We start from the raw sequence: 22,123 nt of genomic DNA on the forward strand, positions 1-22,123 counted from the left end.
TTTCCAACCATAGTCTAGCCTGGGGATGAAGCCAAGTCCAATTCCTATTATCTCCCGGACTGAGATAAAGTCACACAAGAAGTAAATCTCTATGATATTTTTCAAGAATGATGAAAAGTCACATAAGAGCAGCAAAATTACCCACCTAAAATACCAAGCAGCTGTGGTACTGGCAGGGTTTTAGAAGCTGGTATCATATCAGAGCACTCTTCTTGGCTCCTCTGTCTGTGTTTCAGAGAACCAGAGAGACTTTGGCACCCATCTAAGTTTTAGCTATGAGTGCTCTCTTCAATCACCATAAGTCATCACAAACCACTTTGTCCTATGTGTCTGCTAGACTTCAGCCAAAGTCAGAGATAACTTTTATAACGGGCACAGTGAAGTATGAATCTTTTCGCAGTGAACTCCTGAGATAGGATCAAAGAGAGTATCTAGCCAGTGCTGCACAGCTGTGAGAATACTGTGCATCATTTTGAAAGGAAACTGAACAATGACCATTCAAGTTATCAATTCCTTTTTAAAATTATCTTCCATTGCACAAATTTTTTTTTACTACTGTAGACCTTATGTTGCTACTGACTTCAAAAAATCTGGAAGGTTACAACTCCCAAGATCTGTAATAGAGAAAGAATAAGCAGTGATCCTAATGTTATTTATCAATATCATGTACTAAATGTGCTGATGCAGGATATTTCTTCAGTGATATTAATTATCAGTGAGTGCAGAAGGAGTATATTACAATTACTGCAATTGAAAGCAAAAGTTTAAGCCAATATTTTAGAGGCAGAACTGAACAGAAGCTTTCTCAGGGCTAAGAACTTGAAAGTTTCCACAAAAACAAACAAACAAACAAAAAAACCTGAGGAACTGAGGATTGGCTAACATAGAGACAATGTGAACAAACAACAGATGTGCAGAGATTTAATACTGGTTTCATCCTGATACATGGGGAGAATGTCACTGGCTGACCTAGTGATGGAAAGACATTGCAGGGACAGAAAGACTCCTATCCCTTCATACACAGGTAAATATTAGCAGGAGAGTTCTGTTGCAATAGGCGATCTGGATCATTGGTACTCCTTGATTGAAAGAGGAACAAACAATGACAGAAAAGCTCATTGTCCTCATTTACATGAGTATCCAGACATGACTATTCACTGGAGTTAATAACATGAATAGCTGAATGATTCTCCCCACATTCCACACGTTTTTTCATGATGTCAGCAGGACATCATGAAGGACAGATATTTCACTGTCTTTCTGGCTTCACTGTTCTCATGTATGAGAGAAAAAATGATTCTTCTTCTTTCATACATGAGAGAAGAAGTGAATATTCTCACTATTCTTCATGAAGAAGAGAATTACAATGACTGAAGATACTACTCAAACTGTTTTTAAATAGAGGAAACTCCTGACTGCAAAAACTCAGGTAGAAATCTAAGACCAAAACATTATGCACACTACCAATTTCCCTTTGGGGCTTATCTTCTCAATGTGGCTACAACACTTTTTCAGAAGAACAGTCACTAACGTGTAGACTAAACTATTCCTAGATAAACTACCTATTCCTTTTTTTTTAATTTTATTTTTTCCTGTTCAGAAAGTGAAGAAAGTAAATGTATTTTTAGAGACAACTTGGATAAAATGGCCAAGTAATAAAGGTTGCTGCTTTAAAGCATACATGCCCCCACAATAAGCGTAATGATAAATTTGACAAATATCACAGTTATCTGTGACCACACTACAGACTGTGACTGTACTACAGAAAAATGTTCAGCTTGTCCCTTAAATTCACAGTATACAGTCTTAGAATTTAGTTATGTAAAGTACAGCAAATATCTGTTCATTTAAAAAATAATTTTAGAATTTAATTCTGTTAAATAAATTAAATGATAACCTCAAGTGTTTTTTTTTTTTTTTTTTTCTTTTGTGGGGGGAGGGAAGGGGTTATGATTACTTGCTGAAAACATTTCAGAAAGTGATTTATTGTCTTTTTGAATCTAAGAATTTCTGAAAATTTTACTACATCAGCTAGTAGGTATACAACTGGGAATCTTTTCATCAGGTAGCTATAACAAGTTTTGTGTCACATTTTTCACTTTAGTTAACTTTTTTTTTTTTTTCAATAAAAGTCTACAAGAGTGATAGAGAAAACTCTTGACTTTTTATTATGAAAAGAAGAAAAAGCTTTTCCCGATAGGATAAGTGTCCTTTATTTAAGTGTTGTGGTTTAACCTGGCCGACAGCTAAACACCACACAGCCGTTCGCTCACCCTCCCCCCTCCCTCTCTGGGATGGGGGAGAGAAATGGGAAAGTGAAGCCTGTGAGTTGAGATAAAGACAGTTTATTAAGACAGGAAAATAATAATAATAATAATAATAACAACAATAATAATAATAGTAATAATAATAATAATAGTATTACTAATAATAATGTGTCCAAAACAAGTGATGCACAATGCAATTGCTCACCACCCGCTGACCGATGCCCAGCCTATCCCCGAGCAGCCGGCCCCCCCACCCCGGCCAGCCACCCCTATATTGTTTAGCATGACGTCAGATGGTATGGAATACCCCTTTGGCCAGTTTGGGTCAGCTGTCCTGGGTCTGTCCCCTCCCAGCTCCTGCTGCACCCCTAGCCTGCTCGCTGGCAGGACAGAGTGAGAAGCTGAAAAGTCCTTGGCCTGGTGTAAACACTGCTCTGCAACAATTAAAACATCAGCATGTTATCAGCGCTCTTCTCATCCTAATCCAAAACATAGCACCATACCAGCTACTAGGAGGAAAATTAACTCTGTCCTGATCTTCAGGCTTCTAGTGCTAACTTCCAGTTATACTAGGCAGTCCTATACTAAAGGAACACCACAAATATCTTACTGAGAGTATGTAAAGATATATGCAGTGTTAATTACCAACCACATAAGTTTGTGTAAACACAAATTGCAAGTCTTGCTGATACAGCTCCCTCAAAGTAATCAAAAATAATATTAGAGCAATAGAACACTAGAAATAATGTAATCAATATAAAAGAACAATTTATCATCCTTTTTACAATGAGATCATAGCTTCTCCTTAAGCTAGTGTATGTCAGAAAGACACCTTTAATCTGAATTTGTGTTATTCCTCCAACTTGCCTCTGAGTCTTCTGCATATCTGAAGTGAAAAATACCAAGCCACCTCTCTCAATTACCTTCATTATACACTGCTTTATGAAAATTTATCTACCTGGTACCACACACAATCCATAGGCAACCAGTGAAGAGGAATAGATGCTTGTGAATATCTATGGGTGGGATTTTTTTGTCTATAAATTCAGTAATTTTAAAGAAGGGAGAAATTAAGATACAAAAGAGTAGGTGTTAAGTACCAGTAGGGAGCAGCATTTCCCTGGACCAGGGTCCCAGTGCAGGACCTGGGGGGCTCCCTGGGATTTCTGGGCAGGGCCTGGCAGCCAGGGCCCTTCTTCCACAACCAGGAGCAGGGAAGGCTGCGGGCAGCTGGGGCAGCCTCAGCCCAGGGCACCAGGCATCTCTGGGGATGGGGACAGACCAAGTCTGGGCTGTGACATCAGCCCAGGGGGTGGAGTTCACGCCCAGGCCCAGGGAGGGAACCAAGATCCTCAGGGCCATTATAGACTATCATGGCCCTCACAACCCTGTAGAGGAGATAGAAGAAGGTTTTCTGAGGAAAGAACATACTGCTAAAACAAATTCAAAGAAATTAGGGCTTAGGCTTGGATGAAATTTACTGAAGAGTCCTAATAAATGTCAATCATAAACACTAAAAGAGTGAACACATTCACAGAAATCTGTGTAAATATGTAAGAAGTGAAGCTGCAGTCTACCAGAAAGAAAAAAGAAAAAAGAAAGGAAAAAAAAAAAAAAAGAGCATCTAAGTTCTCTGAATCATGAATCATGAGTGGAACATAGTTAAGCACCAAAATCTGCCTAAGGACACAAGAAGAATTGCCTGTACTAAATCTTTGGGCTCTTTGAAAAGCAGAAAATGGTTAAAACATTTGATTTGACTTCTTTCCTTTGAGTCAACGTGAAATGAGTTTGCATTTTTCCAGTATTTCAATTTTTACCATAAAGGAATGTTTCACACTGCCACATTTAACATATTTTTCTTCTTTAAGCACTTGGCTGCTCCCTGCTCATTTAGCAAAGTGATTTACAACTTCAGATCATTCTGGGTAGACTGGTAAAGGTAATTAAGAAAAACAGATCTGTTATCAATAGTCTTAAATTTATTTTAGAAGTGACTACTCCTATATGAGAAAAAACTTAGTGAGTTGCAAGCTGAAAAAAAAAAAAAAAAGTGGAAGATAATGTAATTAAAACACTCGAATAAGAAAAAATTCCTAAAAGCAGTGACTGATGTGTTGGGAGGGGTTTACAACACAGTCAAGCCTTTGAAAAAACACTTATATCAAGTTAAACACTTGAGTTCACAATTAAACTTCATCAATACATAGGCATAACAACTTTATAGAAACATGTTTATTTGATTCAGATTATGATTTTCACTTAATGTCTGTCTCTATGATTATGCCTCTCACTGCCATATTTGTACAAAAACAAAGCAAAACAAAACAAAAACAACAACAAAAAGTTGTTATAAGCTTATTTGTTCCAGGAAAACAATTCTCAAAGTCTGAAGTACTGTAATTATATCAACATTTTTACTTGATGGATTTTTTGCAAATGAAGAGGTCTTTCCTCATTTGCCTGTCTTTGAAAGCACTGAATGTCTGATAGTTTCTAATGAAATCCATGAAATATTGGTTGTTCACTAAGTTTAGGAAATAAGTTTACTGTTTTAGTTAAATTTGCTAAATCTACATTTTAAAGTCAGGTTACATATATGTGTAGCAAAAGTTAATAGGATTCTGCACAGTTCTAGCCTACTTTTTAATTAGTGGCATATTTTACTTTAAGCAAATCTTCATTTTTAAAAATCTAATTTTACAGTATTCATACTCAGCACAAGTTCAATACACTAAAATGTTACATTTTTCAAGACAAAGCAGATGCTGTAGTTCCCTCAAAGTTATTATTGTATTCAATCATATTTATGAAGATATGGTACACTTATGAAATATAATGAAAACAAAGAAGCTGTTAACAAGAAAGCAAAATAGCTCACTACATCCTTAGCATGACAGTTTCATTACTGCCCTACACAAATTTCACAGTTGTAATAAGATATGTAGTAAATGTAAGTTATTTTGAGACTAAACGCACAGCAGGCCTAAGTTCTGTGTAGCTCTGCAATTTTTAATTTTTATGAATCATAATATCTTAACTTGAAATTTGCATAAAAATAATTCTAAAATGAAAGGAAGGAATAGTAGGACTAGTTCATCTAAATTAGGCATCCTAAATGCCTGATTCTTAAGATTATAATTACTATTCCAAAATAAGTTCTGTAGGAAAAGAGGAGATATTTTTGAAGGTCATAGAGAGATCTGGTCTGTTTAAGTTTAGGCATCTAAGTGAGGTAAACTGGCTTCTATCCTAATCAGTTAAGCAACATAATGAGGGATGTTACTGCCATGGAGATGACAATGGCCTGTTCTAGTTAATCACAATATTTTTAGAAAAACAGGTAGAGTCAATCAGTCCATTTAAGGCAAGACCATCCTTACCTAAATAATGCAGAACATATATATGTATATATATGAACATATATAATAATATATATGAATTTACCTCACATACAAATTTCATTAAAATATATATGCATTTTAATATATATATTGTATATGTAGGTACGTTCCTAGGAACCTCAGAACATGGAGAATCCACAGTCTTTCATGGAAACCATTCCAGTACTTAATTATCTGACTATTAAGATATGATAAGGCTATAAATACATATGTATATCTATATATTAAATATATATGTATATCTATATGTGCTTATATACCTCTAGCAAAAGTAAATCCTTTACATTTTGCTTTATCTGTTACATATATATCCTGTGATACTAAGCAGGATGTGCCTGCTCCTGATTACAGAGATCATAGATATTATTTGGGCATCATCTTCTTACAGAAATTGTTTGACTAGAAAGCATTTTGTTTCCTTTCAGGCAAGGTTCAGCTGATTACTGAGTATCATGCTAATAAGACATGAGCTTCACATATGAGTTTAGAAGGACCTCTAGATTCACCGGTTTAGAAGTAGCTTCACCTCTACCTCAATTTTCTGTTGTAAGTTATGGTTACTATGTTAAGCTGAGTTGCTATGTGTGGAGATGTGTTTAGATTTCAGTCCCAGAACCTGGGAAAGGTTCTAAAAGAGCCATCTGTTCCTTTCTGCTGGAAACTACAGTGACTGGGTCATTTTCAGAGCTACTTCCAGTGTTTCTAGCCACAAGACCAACAGCTTCAGGACTCCAATGCTACATTTATATCAGTAAATTAAATGTTTCCTACTACTCACTGTTACATTTTTAGACTAGTCATTGCCGTGGTTTAGATAAGACTCTTCTGAACTATCCTCTGTCATGCTTCAGGATTTTACGAGCCTAACCCTGATGACAGTGTCCTGGACTTGGACTCCTTGGAGATAAATTCATACACCCCCCAGGTTCTTTTCTCTCTATATAGAAGTTATATATATATAAAAATCACATATTCTTCCTGCATCACAAGTCTTTCAATATAAATGGGACATTACTCTCTTATTTAACACATATATAGAAAGACTGATATCCATTCCTGACTGAAAAAAGGAAGCCCTATGAGTATCCACCTGTATAATGAGACATTATTTTTCAAGGTACAAAGCTATCAAAAAGCCTTAATGGTGTGGATTCAATATTCTTCTGTGGGGACATTTTAATAATTGTAGCTTGTGTTAAAAAATAATGTCCAAAGATAACTAATGCTTCATTATGGATGATTAATTTGTCATTAAAAAAAAAAAAAAAAAAAAAAACAGTTCGGAAGTGGAGAAGATTCTAAAGGAGTTGCTAAAGTTTCCAAACTTTAGAAAGAAACAGCTTTGGGGAAAAAAAGTCCCATTACACTACAGTATCCCTTGTGATTCTGAGCATGAAACCAATGGGACTCTGTTCAGTATTACCCTTCTTTTCTCATTAAATTTGATTTTTCATTATGTTTTTTCCCTGTTCTTTCATTGAGGGAATTATTTGGAGTTACACAGTGCTTGCAGCAACAGCAACAATAAGATATTTGCCTTAAGAACACAAAGCCTCCAAAACATAACAGTATGCAAGTTTTTCACAAACTTGTGTGAACTGAAACCACTAAATATTTGACTATACTGTACTCACTGTTGTGACACCAGCATCATGTAAGATGATGACAAGTTGCGCCAGGGGAGGTTTAGGTTACATATTAGGAAAAATGTCTTCACTGATAGGGTTGTGAAGAATTGGAACAGGTTGTCCAGGGAAGCGGTTGAGTCACCATCCCTGGAGGTCTTCAAAAAAACATGTAGATGTGGTGCTTAGGGGCATGGTTTAATGGTGTACTCGGCAGTGCTCAGTTAAAAGTTGGACTAGATGATCTTAAAGGTCTTTTCTAACCCAAGTGAATCTATGATTCCAAGTTTCAAATTTATCAGACAGGGACCAAGCAGCAAGCATTTCTCATATTTAAGACAAACCTCTAAGAATTCACCCCAAAATCTGAAGCACATCCTGAGTTTGGTGTTGCCATATTAGGCTAGCATTTAGTTTCTAGCACCAACATCACCTACTTTAAAGATGGGCATATCTGTAACTGAAAAGCATCCCTATTGCCATATTTCTGTAGCAGTACTAACTACTTTCAGGTACTTTGAGGACAAGGGGCACAAAGAATAGCTGCTTATTAAAAAACAGGCCACTTTTGAATGAAAAATGTAACTAATCACTTGCCCATGGTAATGAATATCCAATCAGGTACATTCATCACTTTCTACTTTACTGTACTTCCCTTTAAACTGAAATATAGTACTCTTATTTAGAGACCTAAAGAACAGGCTTCCATTAGCAGTTCAGTATAAACTATGTACTTATTGTGACTAAATGTAGAATGCTCCTGAAAGTGCTTACAGCTTCAAACACACCTGCAACATAATTCCATTGACTGCAGGGAACTCAGTATACACTGGAGATGAATAGGATTCTAGGACTTTAAAGCTTGAAGAAAAAAATTAAGGGAACCAAGGGAAATCAAGACTATTCAATGAATTCCTGATGCATATGTATCGTTTTATTGGTTATTTTCCTCCAGGTTTATCATGGATGCATAATATTTTTGTAAGAAAAAGGTATGTAAGATTTATTTTTTTTTTTAAGACAAAGAAGGAGCCATACCACCAAGGATTATAAAATTATCATATATATTAATCTGCTGTAGAGACAGAAATTTCTCCCAAGTTTATGATTAAGTAGTAGTTCTCTCTACACACAGTGAATTTGAAATATTTTAGTCTCCAGTGATTATGAGCATCCCAGATGTAAGATGTTCTGCCACATTCACATACCTCTCTCATCTCTCCTTTCAGGCCTGTATTCTTGAGGGATGTTATGAAATAACAGCAACCTATCAACAAGTCCTACTGGTGGCAGCCAAAAATCTGTTCCTGACAGTTGCTATGACCAACTAATCAATCTCAAATTTAGGTCAGCTATTTTCTTACCAGCTACACCAGATACAGTAACAAAAAATCACACAAAAGACAGCAGAGAAAATCATGATGCTATGGTCCTTTCATAAAAGTCCATTAGAATGAACTGTTTTAAATATTTATTTTTTGTTCCAATTAAATGTTCAGTCCACCTGTACATACACTTCAGTGTGTAGGTAAAGAAATCAAACAGGAAAAAACACAAGTATCTGACTCATAGATTTAAAACTACTAATATTGTTAAAATTGTTTTTGGCAACATTTGCAGATATTATAGATTAATCTACCTAATAACATAACAATGAAGCTGCATCTTTATGTGACAACACTTTATTAGTTGTAAGTACAGTCTTGTAACTCTTATTTGTGTCCAGAGTAGATCTCTTTTCCTTGGAATTCTACTGAAATGCCGTACTAAATCTTTGTTTTTCGCATCACCCATACAACTTGGTTCACATAATTTTTCTCACTTCAGTGATTTTTCTAATGTTCCCAGATTATTTTCCCTGTCTACCCCGTACAGTATTTGTGCAAGAGGGAAGACTGAGATAGAAATCTTTTCCTATGTTTCTACATAAATACATTAAAAGAGTGACTATTAACAAATGTGTCTACTCTACATTTGACTGTCCTGAGCAGCATGTATATAGCACAGCATGAAGTAGCCCAAATCCAACTTTGAAGAATATTTTGATACTTCAGCAGAGGGCAAGTGTCAGGAATTATAGGAATTATATTAATAATAATTCCTATTTTTTAAGTTAAATTCAATGTAATTTTGATTTTGCATAAGAAATATGAAAATAAAATCTTATATATGTTAAAAGAAGCACACAAATATATGAAATATATGATAGGCCTACTGGATATTCAGTCTTTGCTGTCTGAAAACGTGATGTAGATGTGTGCCAATCTGTACAAAAGGACAGATCAGGAATAGGAAGTAGAACTATTATGCAGCACGTGGCTTAAATATTTTAATGTACACACCTTACAAAAATGAAAATGAAATTTTAAAAGCTATCTAAGAATTTGAGATTTACTAGTTATTGGTTTGTTTTTTTTTTGATTTTCTGTAGTTATATGTTTTCAGTGGTAGAGACCAATAAAGCAAAAGTCTCTTATAAAATTAAGCTATCGTATTTGAGACCCATAAGCCTTTTTCTTCTTTCTGTAGATTAGTATAAGAAAAAGCTGGGATGCAGCTAGGACTGAGGAAGCTAAATCATGTGCTGATATTTCCTCTTTTTTTTTTCACTGACTGTAGAAGGAGCTAAGGCGTACATGGGATGCCTACACTTCACAAGAGCTCATCCTGGTGTTAGGTGACAGAACCACAACCTCGACAGTGCATCCCTACTGAGTCCTACAATGAGCCACAGGAAGATATTACTTGACAGAAGCCAGGTCAGTAGAATACTAGTATCACTACCTATATTTGAGAAGAAGAGGGACTGGCAAATCCACTAATTGAAAAACTTAGAAAAGATTTAAAACCTTAAGAATTATTGCGAATAAAATAGTTCTGATTAACCAATCATCTTTTTTACAGCTACATATACAAAAGTCACAGTATTATTTATTATTAGTTAAATACAGTTTGAAAGTTTGTAGCTTTTAAAGTGGAAATTGCAGAATTTATATTTTTTAGCTGAACTAACATAAGGTCTTTAAAATTTTAAACAGAAGTGAGATGTGAAAACTGGGGAATTAAAACCTGACATCAGCAGAAAGGAGAGAATCACAATATGAAAAGAGTATGTACCTCAGCAAAACTTCTTTATAAATGTTATCAAGATAACAAATTAATCATATAATCCAAGGACATTACCTATAGATAGGATTAGCCAAAGCAAGGGTTGGGTTATAAAATCGTAATTTAATTTTCTCCTTTGTCAGACAAGAAATTTATTCCTGAGCTGGAACTCAAACAGCTTCATGAAAATCAACAAAACAAACATGTAATAATACTCAAAACCAATAGGAATTGTAACCTTGATTATTTTATAATTGCTATACAACTCCTCTAAACAAAGACTCTACATTGATGTTATTATTTCACAGTTTGAAGGCTGAAATATTTGTAAGATCCCTTATTTCCTCCCCATTAGTATTCCAATTAACAATATCATTTTGATTAAGTAAGAGGAGGCTGGGTTGAATATTGTTAAAATTGATTTTTGCAACTGGTTGCAAATATTATTGATTAATCTACCCAATAAAATGTAGCAATGAAAGGAGCTTCTTCATGTGACAATACTTCATTAGTTATCATAGATAAATAGATGCTACAAATCATATGCAAACTTCTAGGATTGTCATTATCATCAGCCCATCTCTTGTCTTTTACAGACAGCATGCACACATTCCTGCATTCACAGTGCATACACTGACCAAGAATCTTTGCTAAAAATAAGGGATAAAATAAGCATTGGTCCTTTAACATGTATTGCTGTTCATGTTACACAGAAATGTACAACTAAGAACTGCTTTTACTGATATACTACAAAAAAATAATAATAAAAAAAAATCATTGTAAGTGACGGAGGTTAAACTATGATTAGGGTATTTATTCTACGTCCCAAGAAATATTTAGAAATTTAAAGCATCCTCTACAAAATGAGAAAGGGCTTGGAATAAAGGATTTGTGTCAGATCCAACAGACAAAGCTATTGTAGGAAAACACAAACTGAAAAGAGTTGGAAATTAATAGTCTGCTTCTTGTATTTATAGGAATTTTTATATCACTTAAGTAGTCTTTTTTGTTGTTGTTTATTCGTTTGTTTTAACCAGCAACCATATTTTACCTTGATACCTACACTTCTCAAATGTTGATACTTGAATTTTAAACCATTCACAATCCGAATTTAACTTAAAATAACAATAAGGGCTACTACCACACTAAATTTGACAGACCTGATTAATGTCAGTGAATTAAAATGGACTCATGCCACAGAAGTTTAACTGAGTTTATGTTGCATGTATGCATTTCCAACAGACAAGAGGGCAGAAAGATGAGGGAGAGATGGCTGATGGATTCTGTATGAGAGACATAGATTTCAATGTCTACCCCGGAGAATCAATATTGGTGCCACTTTGGTGGCAAATGTAACATACAAGTAATAAAAGGAGTAGAAATGGCCTCCAGTTGTATACTGAAAAATGTAGTGTAATAATTGCTAAGCCATTATACCATGAATTGGTATATTCCTCCATTAGATAAGTTTCTGAAACTTAAAGATTTGCCATCTTTACTTACCCTAATAATTTTCAGCCTTCTCCAGGAAGAATATGAATCCTAAAGAAACACTTAGAAAAAATAATGAATAAATCATTGAGTTAATCCCCCTTGATAATGCATGTGCCAAAAAACTTAATTCTTAATTTCCATTCACACACACACACAAAAAGAAATTTTCATTAAAAGTAAGATAGCAGATGTGAGGTATTTTTATTAAAACTGATGGCAAGCAATAAGTTTCTGAAAGCTTTTAATGCTATATGTGCTATCCAATATATGAGTAAAACATCCCCATGGGACTGAGCTGTGATGCTAGCTTAATAGTGATTGTTAGTGACTAAGATTTTATTTTCTCCATTATATTAAAATGTGAGAAAGAAAATAACAGCACTAACACAACTGCTCAGGCCTCATTAAAATGTTCTTTGTTCATGAAACCCACTGAATGTCATCAACTGTTATCCATCAGCAAGTATAAAAGCAGAAAAGGAAAAATCTTAATTTTAAAATGATCTAAAGAATACCATAGAATAAACAATTCATTTAACTCTTAGTTGTTGGTTTTTTGTTGTTGTTGTTGTTGGTTTTTTTGCGTTCATGTTCAGTATTAAACTTTCTCATTTGACAGATACTAAATTCCCTCATTACGAGAAGACCTATATTTACACTAACATATATGAACATATATGAATAAATCAGTATCAAAGTCAAAAGTATAAACACCTAAAAAAAGTGTGATTTTAATGCACTGAAAGTTGGGAAGTATAAGCACTATTTGTATTACATTAAAAATAGATTGAAAATCTGTCTATATATGTTTTTTATTCCTGCTTTCTTTCTCATAAGTAACACTGATATATTGTTCCCAATGTATTTTTCCATAAAGAAATTCTTCACAGCACACACAGAAGTATGTTGTAGGCTCCACTGCTTCTGTAAGAAGAAATTATAAAACTGTATGTGTTTTTAAATATTAGAAGTACCATGAGATCTGTGACATAATATCCCACAGAAATATGAAAGCTCAATCTGAAGTTTCAAAATACAGTGAAAGACTTTCAACTTTAAGATTTGGAAAGAATTTTCTCCCCTTAATTTACATCACTAGAAATTATTAATAGAAACCCTTGGTATCATACCAGATTTCTTTTGACATCAAATGTCTATGAATTGTCACACATGTAAATATGATAGAATGTTACAATTAATATTTGAATCAAAATGTCATAATGGAATGAAACAAGGCAGGGAGACCAAATCATTTTCCTCACCATTTCTTATGTTCTTTCCCTAAGCACCAGCTGCTGGTAGCATCTTGAGACAGGATAGTGGGTTTGATGGACCTGTTGTCTGACAGAATATGCCAATTCTTATGTTCTTATAGTCTTATAACAGTACTCTGCTTTTTACCATCAGTTAAACTTTAAATGTAAAAGCAAAGATATAAGGAAGTTAACTAAAACACTGCTTACAATGGGAAGCAAGAAAAAAGTAGAAAGCATATGACCAAAACAACCGAATGGATTGTGGCAGAAATAAAAGTGTAGTGTCACTGTAACACACCATGAAATGATGCACAGGAGGCTTCCTGGCTCCAGAAAATAGTTCTGTCCTTTGGGGCACCCACCTGAAAAAGCAATGAGGGCATAAAATATCTTTCTGGAAGTGATAGACTTTCCATTGAGTAGAGTTTGAACACGGTGAGCTCCATAATGCTTGGATTCCAAATGTAACGTTTCTTTCCTGCTTCTTCTCTTTTTTACTGGCCCAAATGACCCCTTTCTGTTCATAGTTATATTCATATGCCTCCTTTTCCCTTTGTGCCTGCTGCACTTAATGTTACACCCGATAGAAACGTGTGTGTAGGATGACACTTTTGGGCACGATGCTACTTGGGAAGTGATATTTCAGAACATGCTATTCAATTTCTTGAGGCAGTATTTTAAGAGACAGAAGGTAAAATCCAAATATAAAAAATGTACTTACTTGTCAGTTTAACAAACTTCCCACAATAATTCATTTTGAATTTGCAAAGAATTGAGATAGATAAAAACAGATTATGAAAACACAAGTGAGGAAAACACAGAAAAATGCTAAATAAAAATCTAAGTAAAATACAAACTCAGTTAAAATAAATAATACGCACACACACACACACACACAAAATTACCAACATTATGTAAGAACCTGAAAGTCTCATTTGAATTTCAGCACATTTAGATGCGGGTCATACATATGTAAAATGAAAGATTAATGCCACAGAAAATTTAGGGTAAAATAAAAACGTTTCAAGTGTTGAAACAGCCCTCAAAACCTTCCCTGACCCTGTAATACCTATGTTTTTACCAACATGTTCAGTACTTGATTTCAAATTCCTCCCATCTCAAGATGGAGGAAAACAACTCTGCCCACTTTGAACTTAATTTAACTGCCAGCATACTGTCTGTTCTGGACGTGACCTCCTAAGCAGAAGGCTCTATATGTACTTTAAGCAGTACCACTTCACTTTGAACACTGCTAAGACTGCATGGGGAGGAACAGAGCTCCACTTTCTATCCAAAGATATGTCAGATATGTTAGAAAACCAAGTATGAAATTTAAGCATTTACAAGACTGGGTGGAACATAAACATCTTAATTATACTTCATACTTACTGCTAAGTTTCTTATTGCAGGGTAATATGATCAAGATGACAGAGTTGGCTAAAGGTAGTTATTAAAGAACTCCAAATTCCTTATTTCCACTTCATTAACTCTCTATCAAAGCATACTGCATCTTCTTTGGAAGAATAATCATATCAGGGGGATCAGACCTGCCAGAGGCAGAACTTTCCAGCACTTCAGCAAGGTGCTCCACACTTCACACTTTGATGAGCAGATCAGCATAGAGAATCATAGACTGAACACAAAATACAAGCCAGCTCATTCTTTCCTGTCCAGAAAGAAGACATCTTAATAAATCACCCATGTTTGAAATGAGGGTTTGATGGAATGAAATGCAAAATATAAACAGAGATGTATTCAGAACACCATGTCTGTGGCAAATTGAATCCTTACAACTTTATTCCATTATGGTAAAAAAATAAAATAAAATAAAATAAAATAAAATAAAATAAAATAAAATAAAATAAAATAAAATAAAATAAAATAAAATAAAATAAAATAAAATAAAACAACTTTGAAGAATCTGTAGATGCATATTTTAAATTATTCCCTTAAGCCTACTCAGATCTGCTGTATGACAAATGTGGGAGGTTGAGTGTTGAGTGAGAGTAGCTTATATGCCAAGGAATAGAGGGAAAGAAAAAAAAATGACAAAGAATACATTTAATAATAGGAAAGAGGCTGTTAGTTAATTTAATTTACTCATTCTTATAGTTTCTTTTCTCTAAGTATGTTTATGTATAGTGGTCCCATTTTTACATCTTCACATCATAGACAAACAGGCATTATTGGAACTAAAAGAGCCTGCTGATTATTGTTTAGTTTGCCTTTTTTCATCTTTTCTGATGACCTTATCTTTTTAAATCACACTTTGTAGAGTAAACCGAAATATTTTACTGATCATGATATTTTTAAAGTGCTTGTCACCTTGATTTCACAACAGAATAAATTCAAGAACAGTAGTGTAACACATCATTAACTAGGTTAATTTTGCTGCCTACATGATGCAGACCTAGTCCTGTATTTGTCTAAGTACCTTAAATTTGCAAGGTACAATAAAATATTTCTATGATTAATACATTTTTTAAAAATAGTGTTCATCTTCATTGAATATTTGTATTCACAGATTGATTCAAATAAGAATGAAATATATACTTTCATAGACTGTTTCTCAGGCCTTCAAAAAGTGCTTTGGAAAAGACATGCAAGTAATAAGCCAGCAGCAGTAAACAATGTGACATCTGAGGGATGTTATATTTGTCAGCCTAGTATCCAACTTGTTTGACTACTGTCCAATGAGGATAACACACAGACCTTTTCATACCACAAAGCACTAATTAGCTGCCATCAGTCTTCTTTGTGCTACTAGTTATGAATATGAATGTAATTGTACATCTTATTCATTTTTCTAAGTGACAGCTTTAGGATTCTTCCCATTTTGCATGTAGATACATCACATGTGAATGTGCTAAATGAAGTCAAAAAGCCAAGGTAAAATGATTTCTACATTTACAATGAAGGTAAAAGGTCACCGTTACTGAACTAGTAAGTGCACTCCATGTTCTGGGAGGTAACATTCCCACTATTTAACTGTTACACTCTCCTTACATCCCTTTGTTCATTACATAAAGAGTAAGTTACCTTTCTGATTCTCTCTTAATGCAGTCACCTTCTTGTTTTTTTCTAATATTGTCCCAGCTCTACTTAGTCCTCTCTACTTCGGGGATACAGATTGTATGTGCCTTTCTCTACTTTGGACAATCATACATAGTTGCCTTTCAGTTTAAAATCAGGAACCAAGCAACTAATTCTTCTCTGCTTTTCTCCAATAGAGTCTTTCCTAGCCACAAGAATAATATGTCTGACATTTTCTTTTCACTCGTGGGGTAGAATTCTACTGATCAACATAAGAAATCAAGAGGTTAGTCACCTCTAAGTCTAATTACCGATGGCTTCCTACACAGACAATATGTGTCTTATCAATGACAGGTCATTGACCTGCCCTAAAAAGCATTCTTTGGGTGAAAGAAATCTTCCACTGCAGAGTATATTATCTTCAGTGATTGTTAAAAAAGTTTCAGGTAACTAACTGAGCTATAACATATAACTTTCAGATGCCTAAGATGGGAGAAATGGATTCTATTCAGGCTGTCTGAATGTATATTTCTGTGAAAGCTGGCACCAGAAAAATGAAATTTAAGTTTTATTTCAGCCGTGCTCATGAGTTACAGGTGCCATTGAACAAATCAGTCCCTCTTTCTCATATATTCTGTTGAAGATAAATCTGTTTAAAGATCAAGGCTTAAGTTGGCATGATAATCTGCAGCTCCCTCTATAGAAAATTTAGCTACAGAAGAATAAGATATGGACAGCATTTCCAAAAATGAGGGATGTCTCCATAACTAGGAAGATGAGCACTAATGGATTGGGAAAGCTTACATTATATTGCAGAGTAGGCCTGTAGTTGTCAGAATTGTCTGTTTTCTCATCTAGTAAAAGGATATTACATGGTAGGTAGTTATACCCAATGATTCAAGGCTGAGTCAGAGGCAGGATTCAGAAGAGGTAAGTTCAGATCAAAAAGGACAGAATTTTGGTGTTAGAGTACAATATGTATCTGGACAAAATCCAAAAAATACAGTAAGGAATGAAATCTAACGAGTCTTTCCTGCAAAGTATTACCAAACCAAATACCATCAAGCAAATCCAGGAAAGAGCTAAACTAAGCATAAAAAAATGAAACACAAGAGGAAGCTGCAGCCAGCTATGAAACAAGCAACTATATGTCATCTTGGATGTGTTTCTTGGGAAAGAAACTCTCACTGGGCAATCCAAAGTTATTTTCATCTGGGTTTAGCTGAACAGCTGGCTTGAAAGGAAGCTGCTTACAGTCAAGATGCCAGGTATATTCCTTGTTTGCTCAATGGGATTGACCAACAAGCCAATGATCCTTTTACAGTAAATACTCCTGAGCTACTTAATAGAGTGTGCACTCTTGGTCAGCCAGAAACACCATCTGTGATTCCAAGGTGAACTAGACTCCTAAAGGGAAGGATATTGCAGTATTTTGGGTATGCTTAGATAAGGCAACGAAACAAGATGTAGCAGAATGGTAAGAATCACTTTTCTTGAAGATTCTCCAAGCTAGATGCTTTGTTCTTCTGTGATAAGAGCATAATTCTGGACATGATAACACAGTGGAAATTCTCTCTGAAATGTATTTCTAACAAAACATAAAAAATTTCATGAGTAAAATTTCTGGAAAATATCACCCAACAATATTGTCAACAGTTTGGTTTAATCTCCTACTCTATGTAGGCACAGGAGTTCTTTAAAATCTTTCCAATACCTATGAAAGCAGCAGCCAAAAGAGCTGCCCCATTACATTGGTGTCAAGAGCTGAATTACATCTAGCTGTAAATGCTGAGGTATAAAATGTACCTGGTTGCCTTATTTTGTGTTTCATTTAAATCTCTAATGAAAATGAGGACTTTCACTTTAAAAACTCATAAACAATAAACAAGACAAAGAGACATGACTCTGGCAAATCAGTTTTTAAAATTCTGTGTACTGAAGTAGAGAAGGAAAGGTAGAGAGCACTGTGAGCATCTGCTCACAATATCACATTCAGAATACAGTGTAATGCTCCTACTCATACACTGACTAAACTTACAGAAGTCAACAGCATTACTCACATAATTACTCACCTCTATATGACTAGGACTATGTAAATCTATACTAGACAATGAGGAGCAATGGTGTAACTCTACTGCTTCACATTTTTTTTTAGTGAAATGTCATCCATTTTCCTGGGGAAATTTGCCCCCTACTTCCCCCCCACCCTCAATCCTCTTAAAAAATAAAATAAAATTCAGTTCAAAAAATCTGGTGCTCATCAAAAAATTAAAGCCCATAGACAAATCAAAGAATTAGAAGGCCCTGTTCACTCTGCACATTTCTCATGCCATCCCACCACCCTCTTCCCACTTCTCCTCCCAGGCTTCCTGAGCTTTCTGTTGCTACAAAGGGTCATACTTCTGCTTAGAGTGTCTGTACTTAGCTGCCAGCACTCATCCCCCTGCTAGGGAGTATTGATAAAGTCAAGGAATCAAGGGACTGCTGAGATGAGGTCAAGTAGGAGATAGAAATATCAGTTTGTTGAGTACAAAGAATTGCCCTCTGTCCCTTTGGCCAGTGGGAAAAAAATATATATATATGCATATAATATATTATGTTATATAATATATATATAACATAATATATATTATATATAATACATAATATCTATAATATAATATATATACATATAATATATGCATGTATATAACTAATATAATATATATGTTTCCGAGTCTGAGGTAGGTGCACATACTAAAAAAAAAAAAACCAAAAAAAACCAAAAAAACACCTTAATTATTTACAATACTGAAACCATTAAGGTCTGAAGCAAAGTGCTCAGAGTCATGTTAAGATCTGTAGAAATAGGATTGTTTTTCTAAATGTCTCTGTTTAGATAATACTTGACAGAATCAACTGGAAACATGGCAAAATTGCTGTGCAGAAACGGGTGTACTTTTGAGATGCACAGTTAACCTCAAAGAGGAGGAGCCAGTTTGTGCTGCCTTTGTTTACTAGGTTCCCTGAGAAGCAAAAATTGGCACAGGAAAGACACATTGCTCTGATCATTTTAATTAAAGCCTGCAATGCATCAGTGAATACCTAAAAACAAATGTCACTCTCATCAGCTCGTTTCTCACTCCTCTTTCTCCCAAAACATACACAGTATATGGGATGAAGAGAGCTGAAGTCCTAACCATAAACCTCCAGCAGCTACGGGGCCGTGTTCAGCATTTTTAATGGGTCAAAGCATATCCAGGAACTCCTCTGTCAAGTATTCTTGGCAACAGAAATTATTAGTTTCAATCTGTCTGGGAGTCCCTTCAAAAATAAATAAAATGGATCTTTCCCAGAGACAGTCTCTTTATCCCTGTCTCCTGGTGATTGAAATAAAATTTCCTCGAATAAATGACTAATCAAATTTGTACACAGAAACTCCTGTTTGGCAAAACATTTGATAAAGACCAGACGTATCTAGATGTAATAGAAAATGTTGTCATGATCACAAGAAGCTGCAGTGAAAGCCATGAGCTGTAGCAGAACCTCAAGCTTTATGCCAGATAAGACAGGAGTAATTGTCTTTCAGGAGAAAGAGAAGTAATTCTCTTCTCAGGAGTAATTCTCTTTCCTCTCATTTCCTGTATTTCTCCCCAGTTTTACTGCTTAGGCCCCTTACAGTCTAAGGCATGCTCCCCTTTACCTAGTGGCAGTCACTCTGCTTGTCAAATCAAAAATGCACATTTTATCCATTATCTGGGTGTTGCAGACACTATTATATTGCAGACTACCTCAGCTTCTGTGTACAAGCATACAGGTCAGCTCCTGAAAGCTGCTGTCTATAGTGCACCTACACGTGCACTAACCTGTCTTTCACATCAGGGTTTATTCAGTAGATGGTATTGATGGTTTGCTCCAGGCTGGGAATAAGGAACAAACGAACCGGAAACTTATTTACAGGAAAAAATCTTGTTAGTAGGAAAGAAAACAAGAACAGGAATTCCTCTTCCTTGATCATCTCAATTCTGAAACAACTGAGACCAGAGGAAAATGAATTAAAAAAATAAAAATAATATAATTAATAATAATACTAATAATTTTTAAAAAGCTGAGAAAGTTTGTTGACGTGCAACTGGAAAACTGACATTTTTTTCCTTCTTAAAACAAATTAAAGCTATTCTTGACAATAAAATAATCTCAATTCTCTCTGAAATCATGAGCGGCCAAAATAATAATAAAAATAATAATAATAATAATAAATGGCAATAATCCAGAGCTCTTTACACAGAAGCTGAAACTCTGAATGTCAATATACATGTATAAACTTCTACCTTGCCCTACAGCTCTTTTCTTAAAGACTAGCTGATATTAAGATGAACCATAGAGTAAAATAAGTTTATTCAATAATGAGGTAAACATATAAAGCAGATGGAAGAAAAATCTTTTCTCCCCAAAGCCAAAATGTACATGTTTAAGGGATTAGAACTGGTATTTATGTATAAACATTGCAACAAAACTTCAATAAATATTGTGGAGCTAACAGTTTGGGAACACTGAAGTGAAAAATTGCTTGGTTATGACCCACAGTTATCCATGTAGCTGAAGTGCAAATATCCAAAGAAAGGGGTATTATCTAAAAGGCGTCTTGCTGCTTTTATTACTATATCTGGGTGACACCTTTCCTCATGTTACAAATTATTGGTGAACATCAGTACACTTACATTAAATGCAAATACTAATACAGAAAGGAAAAAAAAAAGACAGGTTTAGTGCAAGTGAATTTAATTGTTAAAGTGAGAAAGCTAGAAATGTAAGTATCCCTTCATATTTGTCGAGATTCCTAGTATTCATACAATGATTGTATTGTCCAATTTATCATACTGCTGTGAGCTACAGACCTGAAGCAAAGTCAAATGCTATTAATGGGACCTTTTCAAGACTGCCAGCTATACCTGGAAGGCTAAAGGGATATGCATCTTATCAGATGTTTTTTCTTTTTTTCTTTTTTTTGAGGTAAGGTTAAGGTAAGCATCTACCAAGATATCTTGTTGATATTACCTTGGAACAGAGGCAAGATAAAGTGAACTCCTCAGACTCTTTTGTCCTCTGTCTGTGATCCTGTCAGAAGTGAAGAGGAGAATAATTTCAGTGTCATCTTTTTGAGATCCTGATATTTCCCAGTACTATATCTATCATTGTTACTCTGAAACCAGTATTTAGCCATAATATGATGAAGATGTGGATATAGAAAAGTGCTTGTAAGAAAAATACAGACACTGGTTTTAATTGCTTATGACTTTGTTAGCCATTAAGTATTCATTCTAATATTTTTCATTCTTTGAGTCTTTGTGGAGCAAATATTTCTGCAAAAACAACCCAATCTTTCCACAGATGGGAATAGATGTTAATCCGTCCAAACAAAAAGCATGTAAATTTTTGAAAATACAAGTACCTCTGCAGTCTGGGAAAATAAACAAACAAACAAACAAACAAACAAAAACCCACTTGACAAAGAATTTATCCTTTCCACATAAATGTTTTAGAATCCCATGAGATTTTCTCCAAATGTATTTGAAGATCTTTTTCTGTGGGGAATTTTGCAGAACATCATATCCACACTGAATATCTTCCATCCCAGGACAGCTAGGAATTCCTCCTCAGGCACTCAAGAATTGCTCCTTTTTTCTACAACCCCATCCCCCCCCCACCCCACCCCCCTCCCCGCCCCGCAAGGATTATTCCTTAGGAAATAAAGAATTTGCTTGGCACTGAGTACAGGAAATGAGAGAAATGAGGTTGTGGGGGACTATGACAGTCCTAGGGGGGTTATATATTGTATTTCGTATGCAAAGGAATCTACCAAAGGTTGCATAGATAATGTTAATGTCAGCATCTGACTACATAACCATAACATTCTGTTAATTACATGTAATTTCATGTAAATCAGAAATACAAAG

The 22,123-nt window shown here is 34.8% G+C and overlaps 1 protein-coding gene across 1 annotated transcript in view; it reads right to left on the reverse strand.

Moving 5' to 3' along the window:
* LOC310883163 (uncharacterized protein) overlaps positions 1-21,873 on the reverse strand; it is a 447,119-nt gene extending 425,246 nt beyond the window's left edge. The window contains exon 1 of the mRNA XM_083803076.1: positions 21,677-21,873. The gene's annotated coding sequence lies outside the window, so the exon portion shown is untranslated. The remainder of the gene's footprint in view (positions 1-21,676) is intronic.
* Positions 21,874-22,123: the final 250 nt, after the last annotated feature.

Source organism: Anser anser, assembly GCF_964211835.1.
Source record: "Anser anser genome assembly, chromosome: 1".
Lineage (NCBI taxonomy): Eukaryota > Metazoa > Chordata > Aves > Anseriformes > Anatidae > Anser > Anser anser.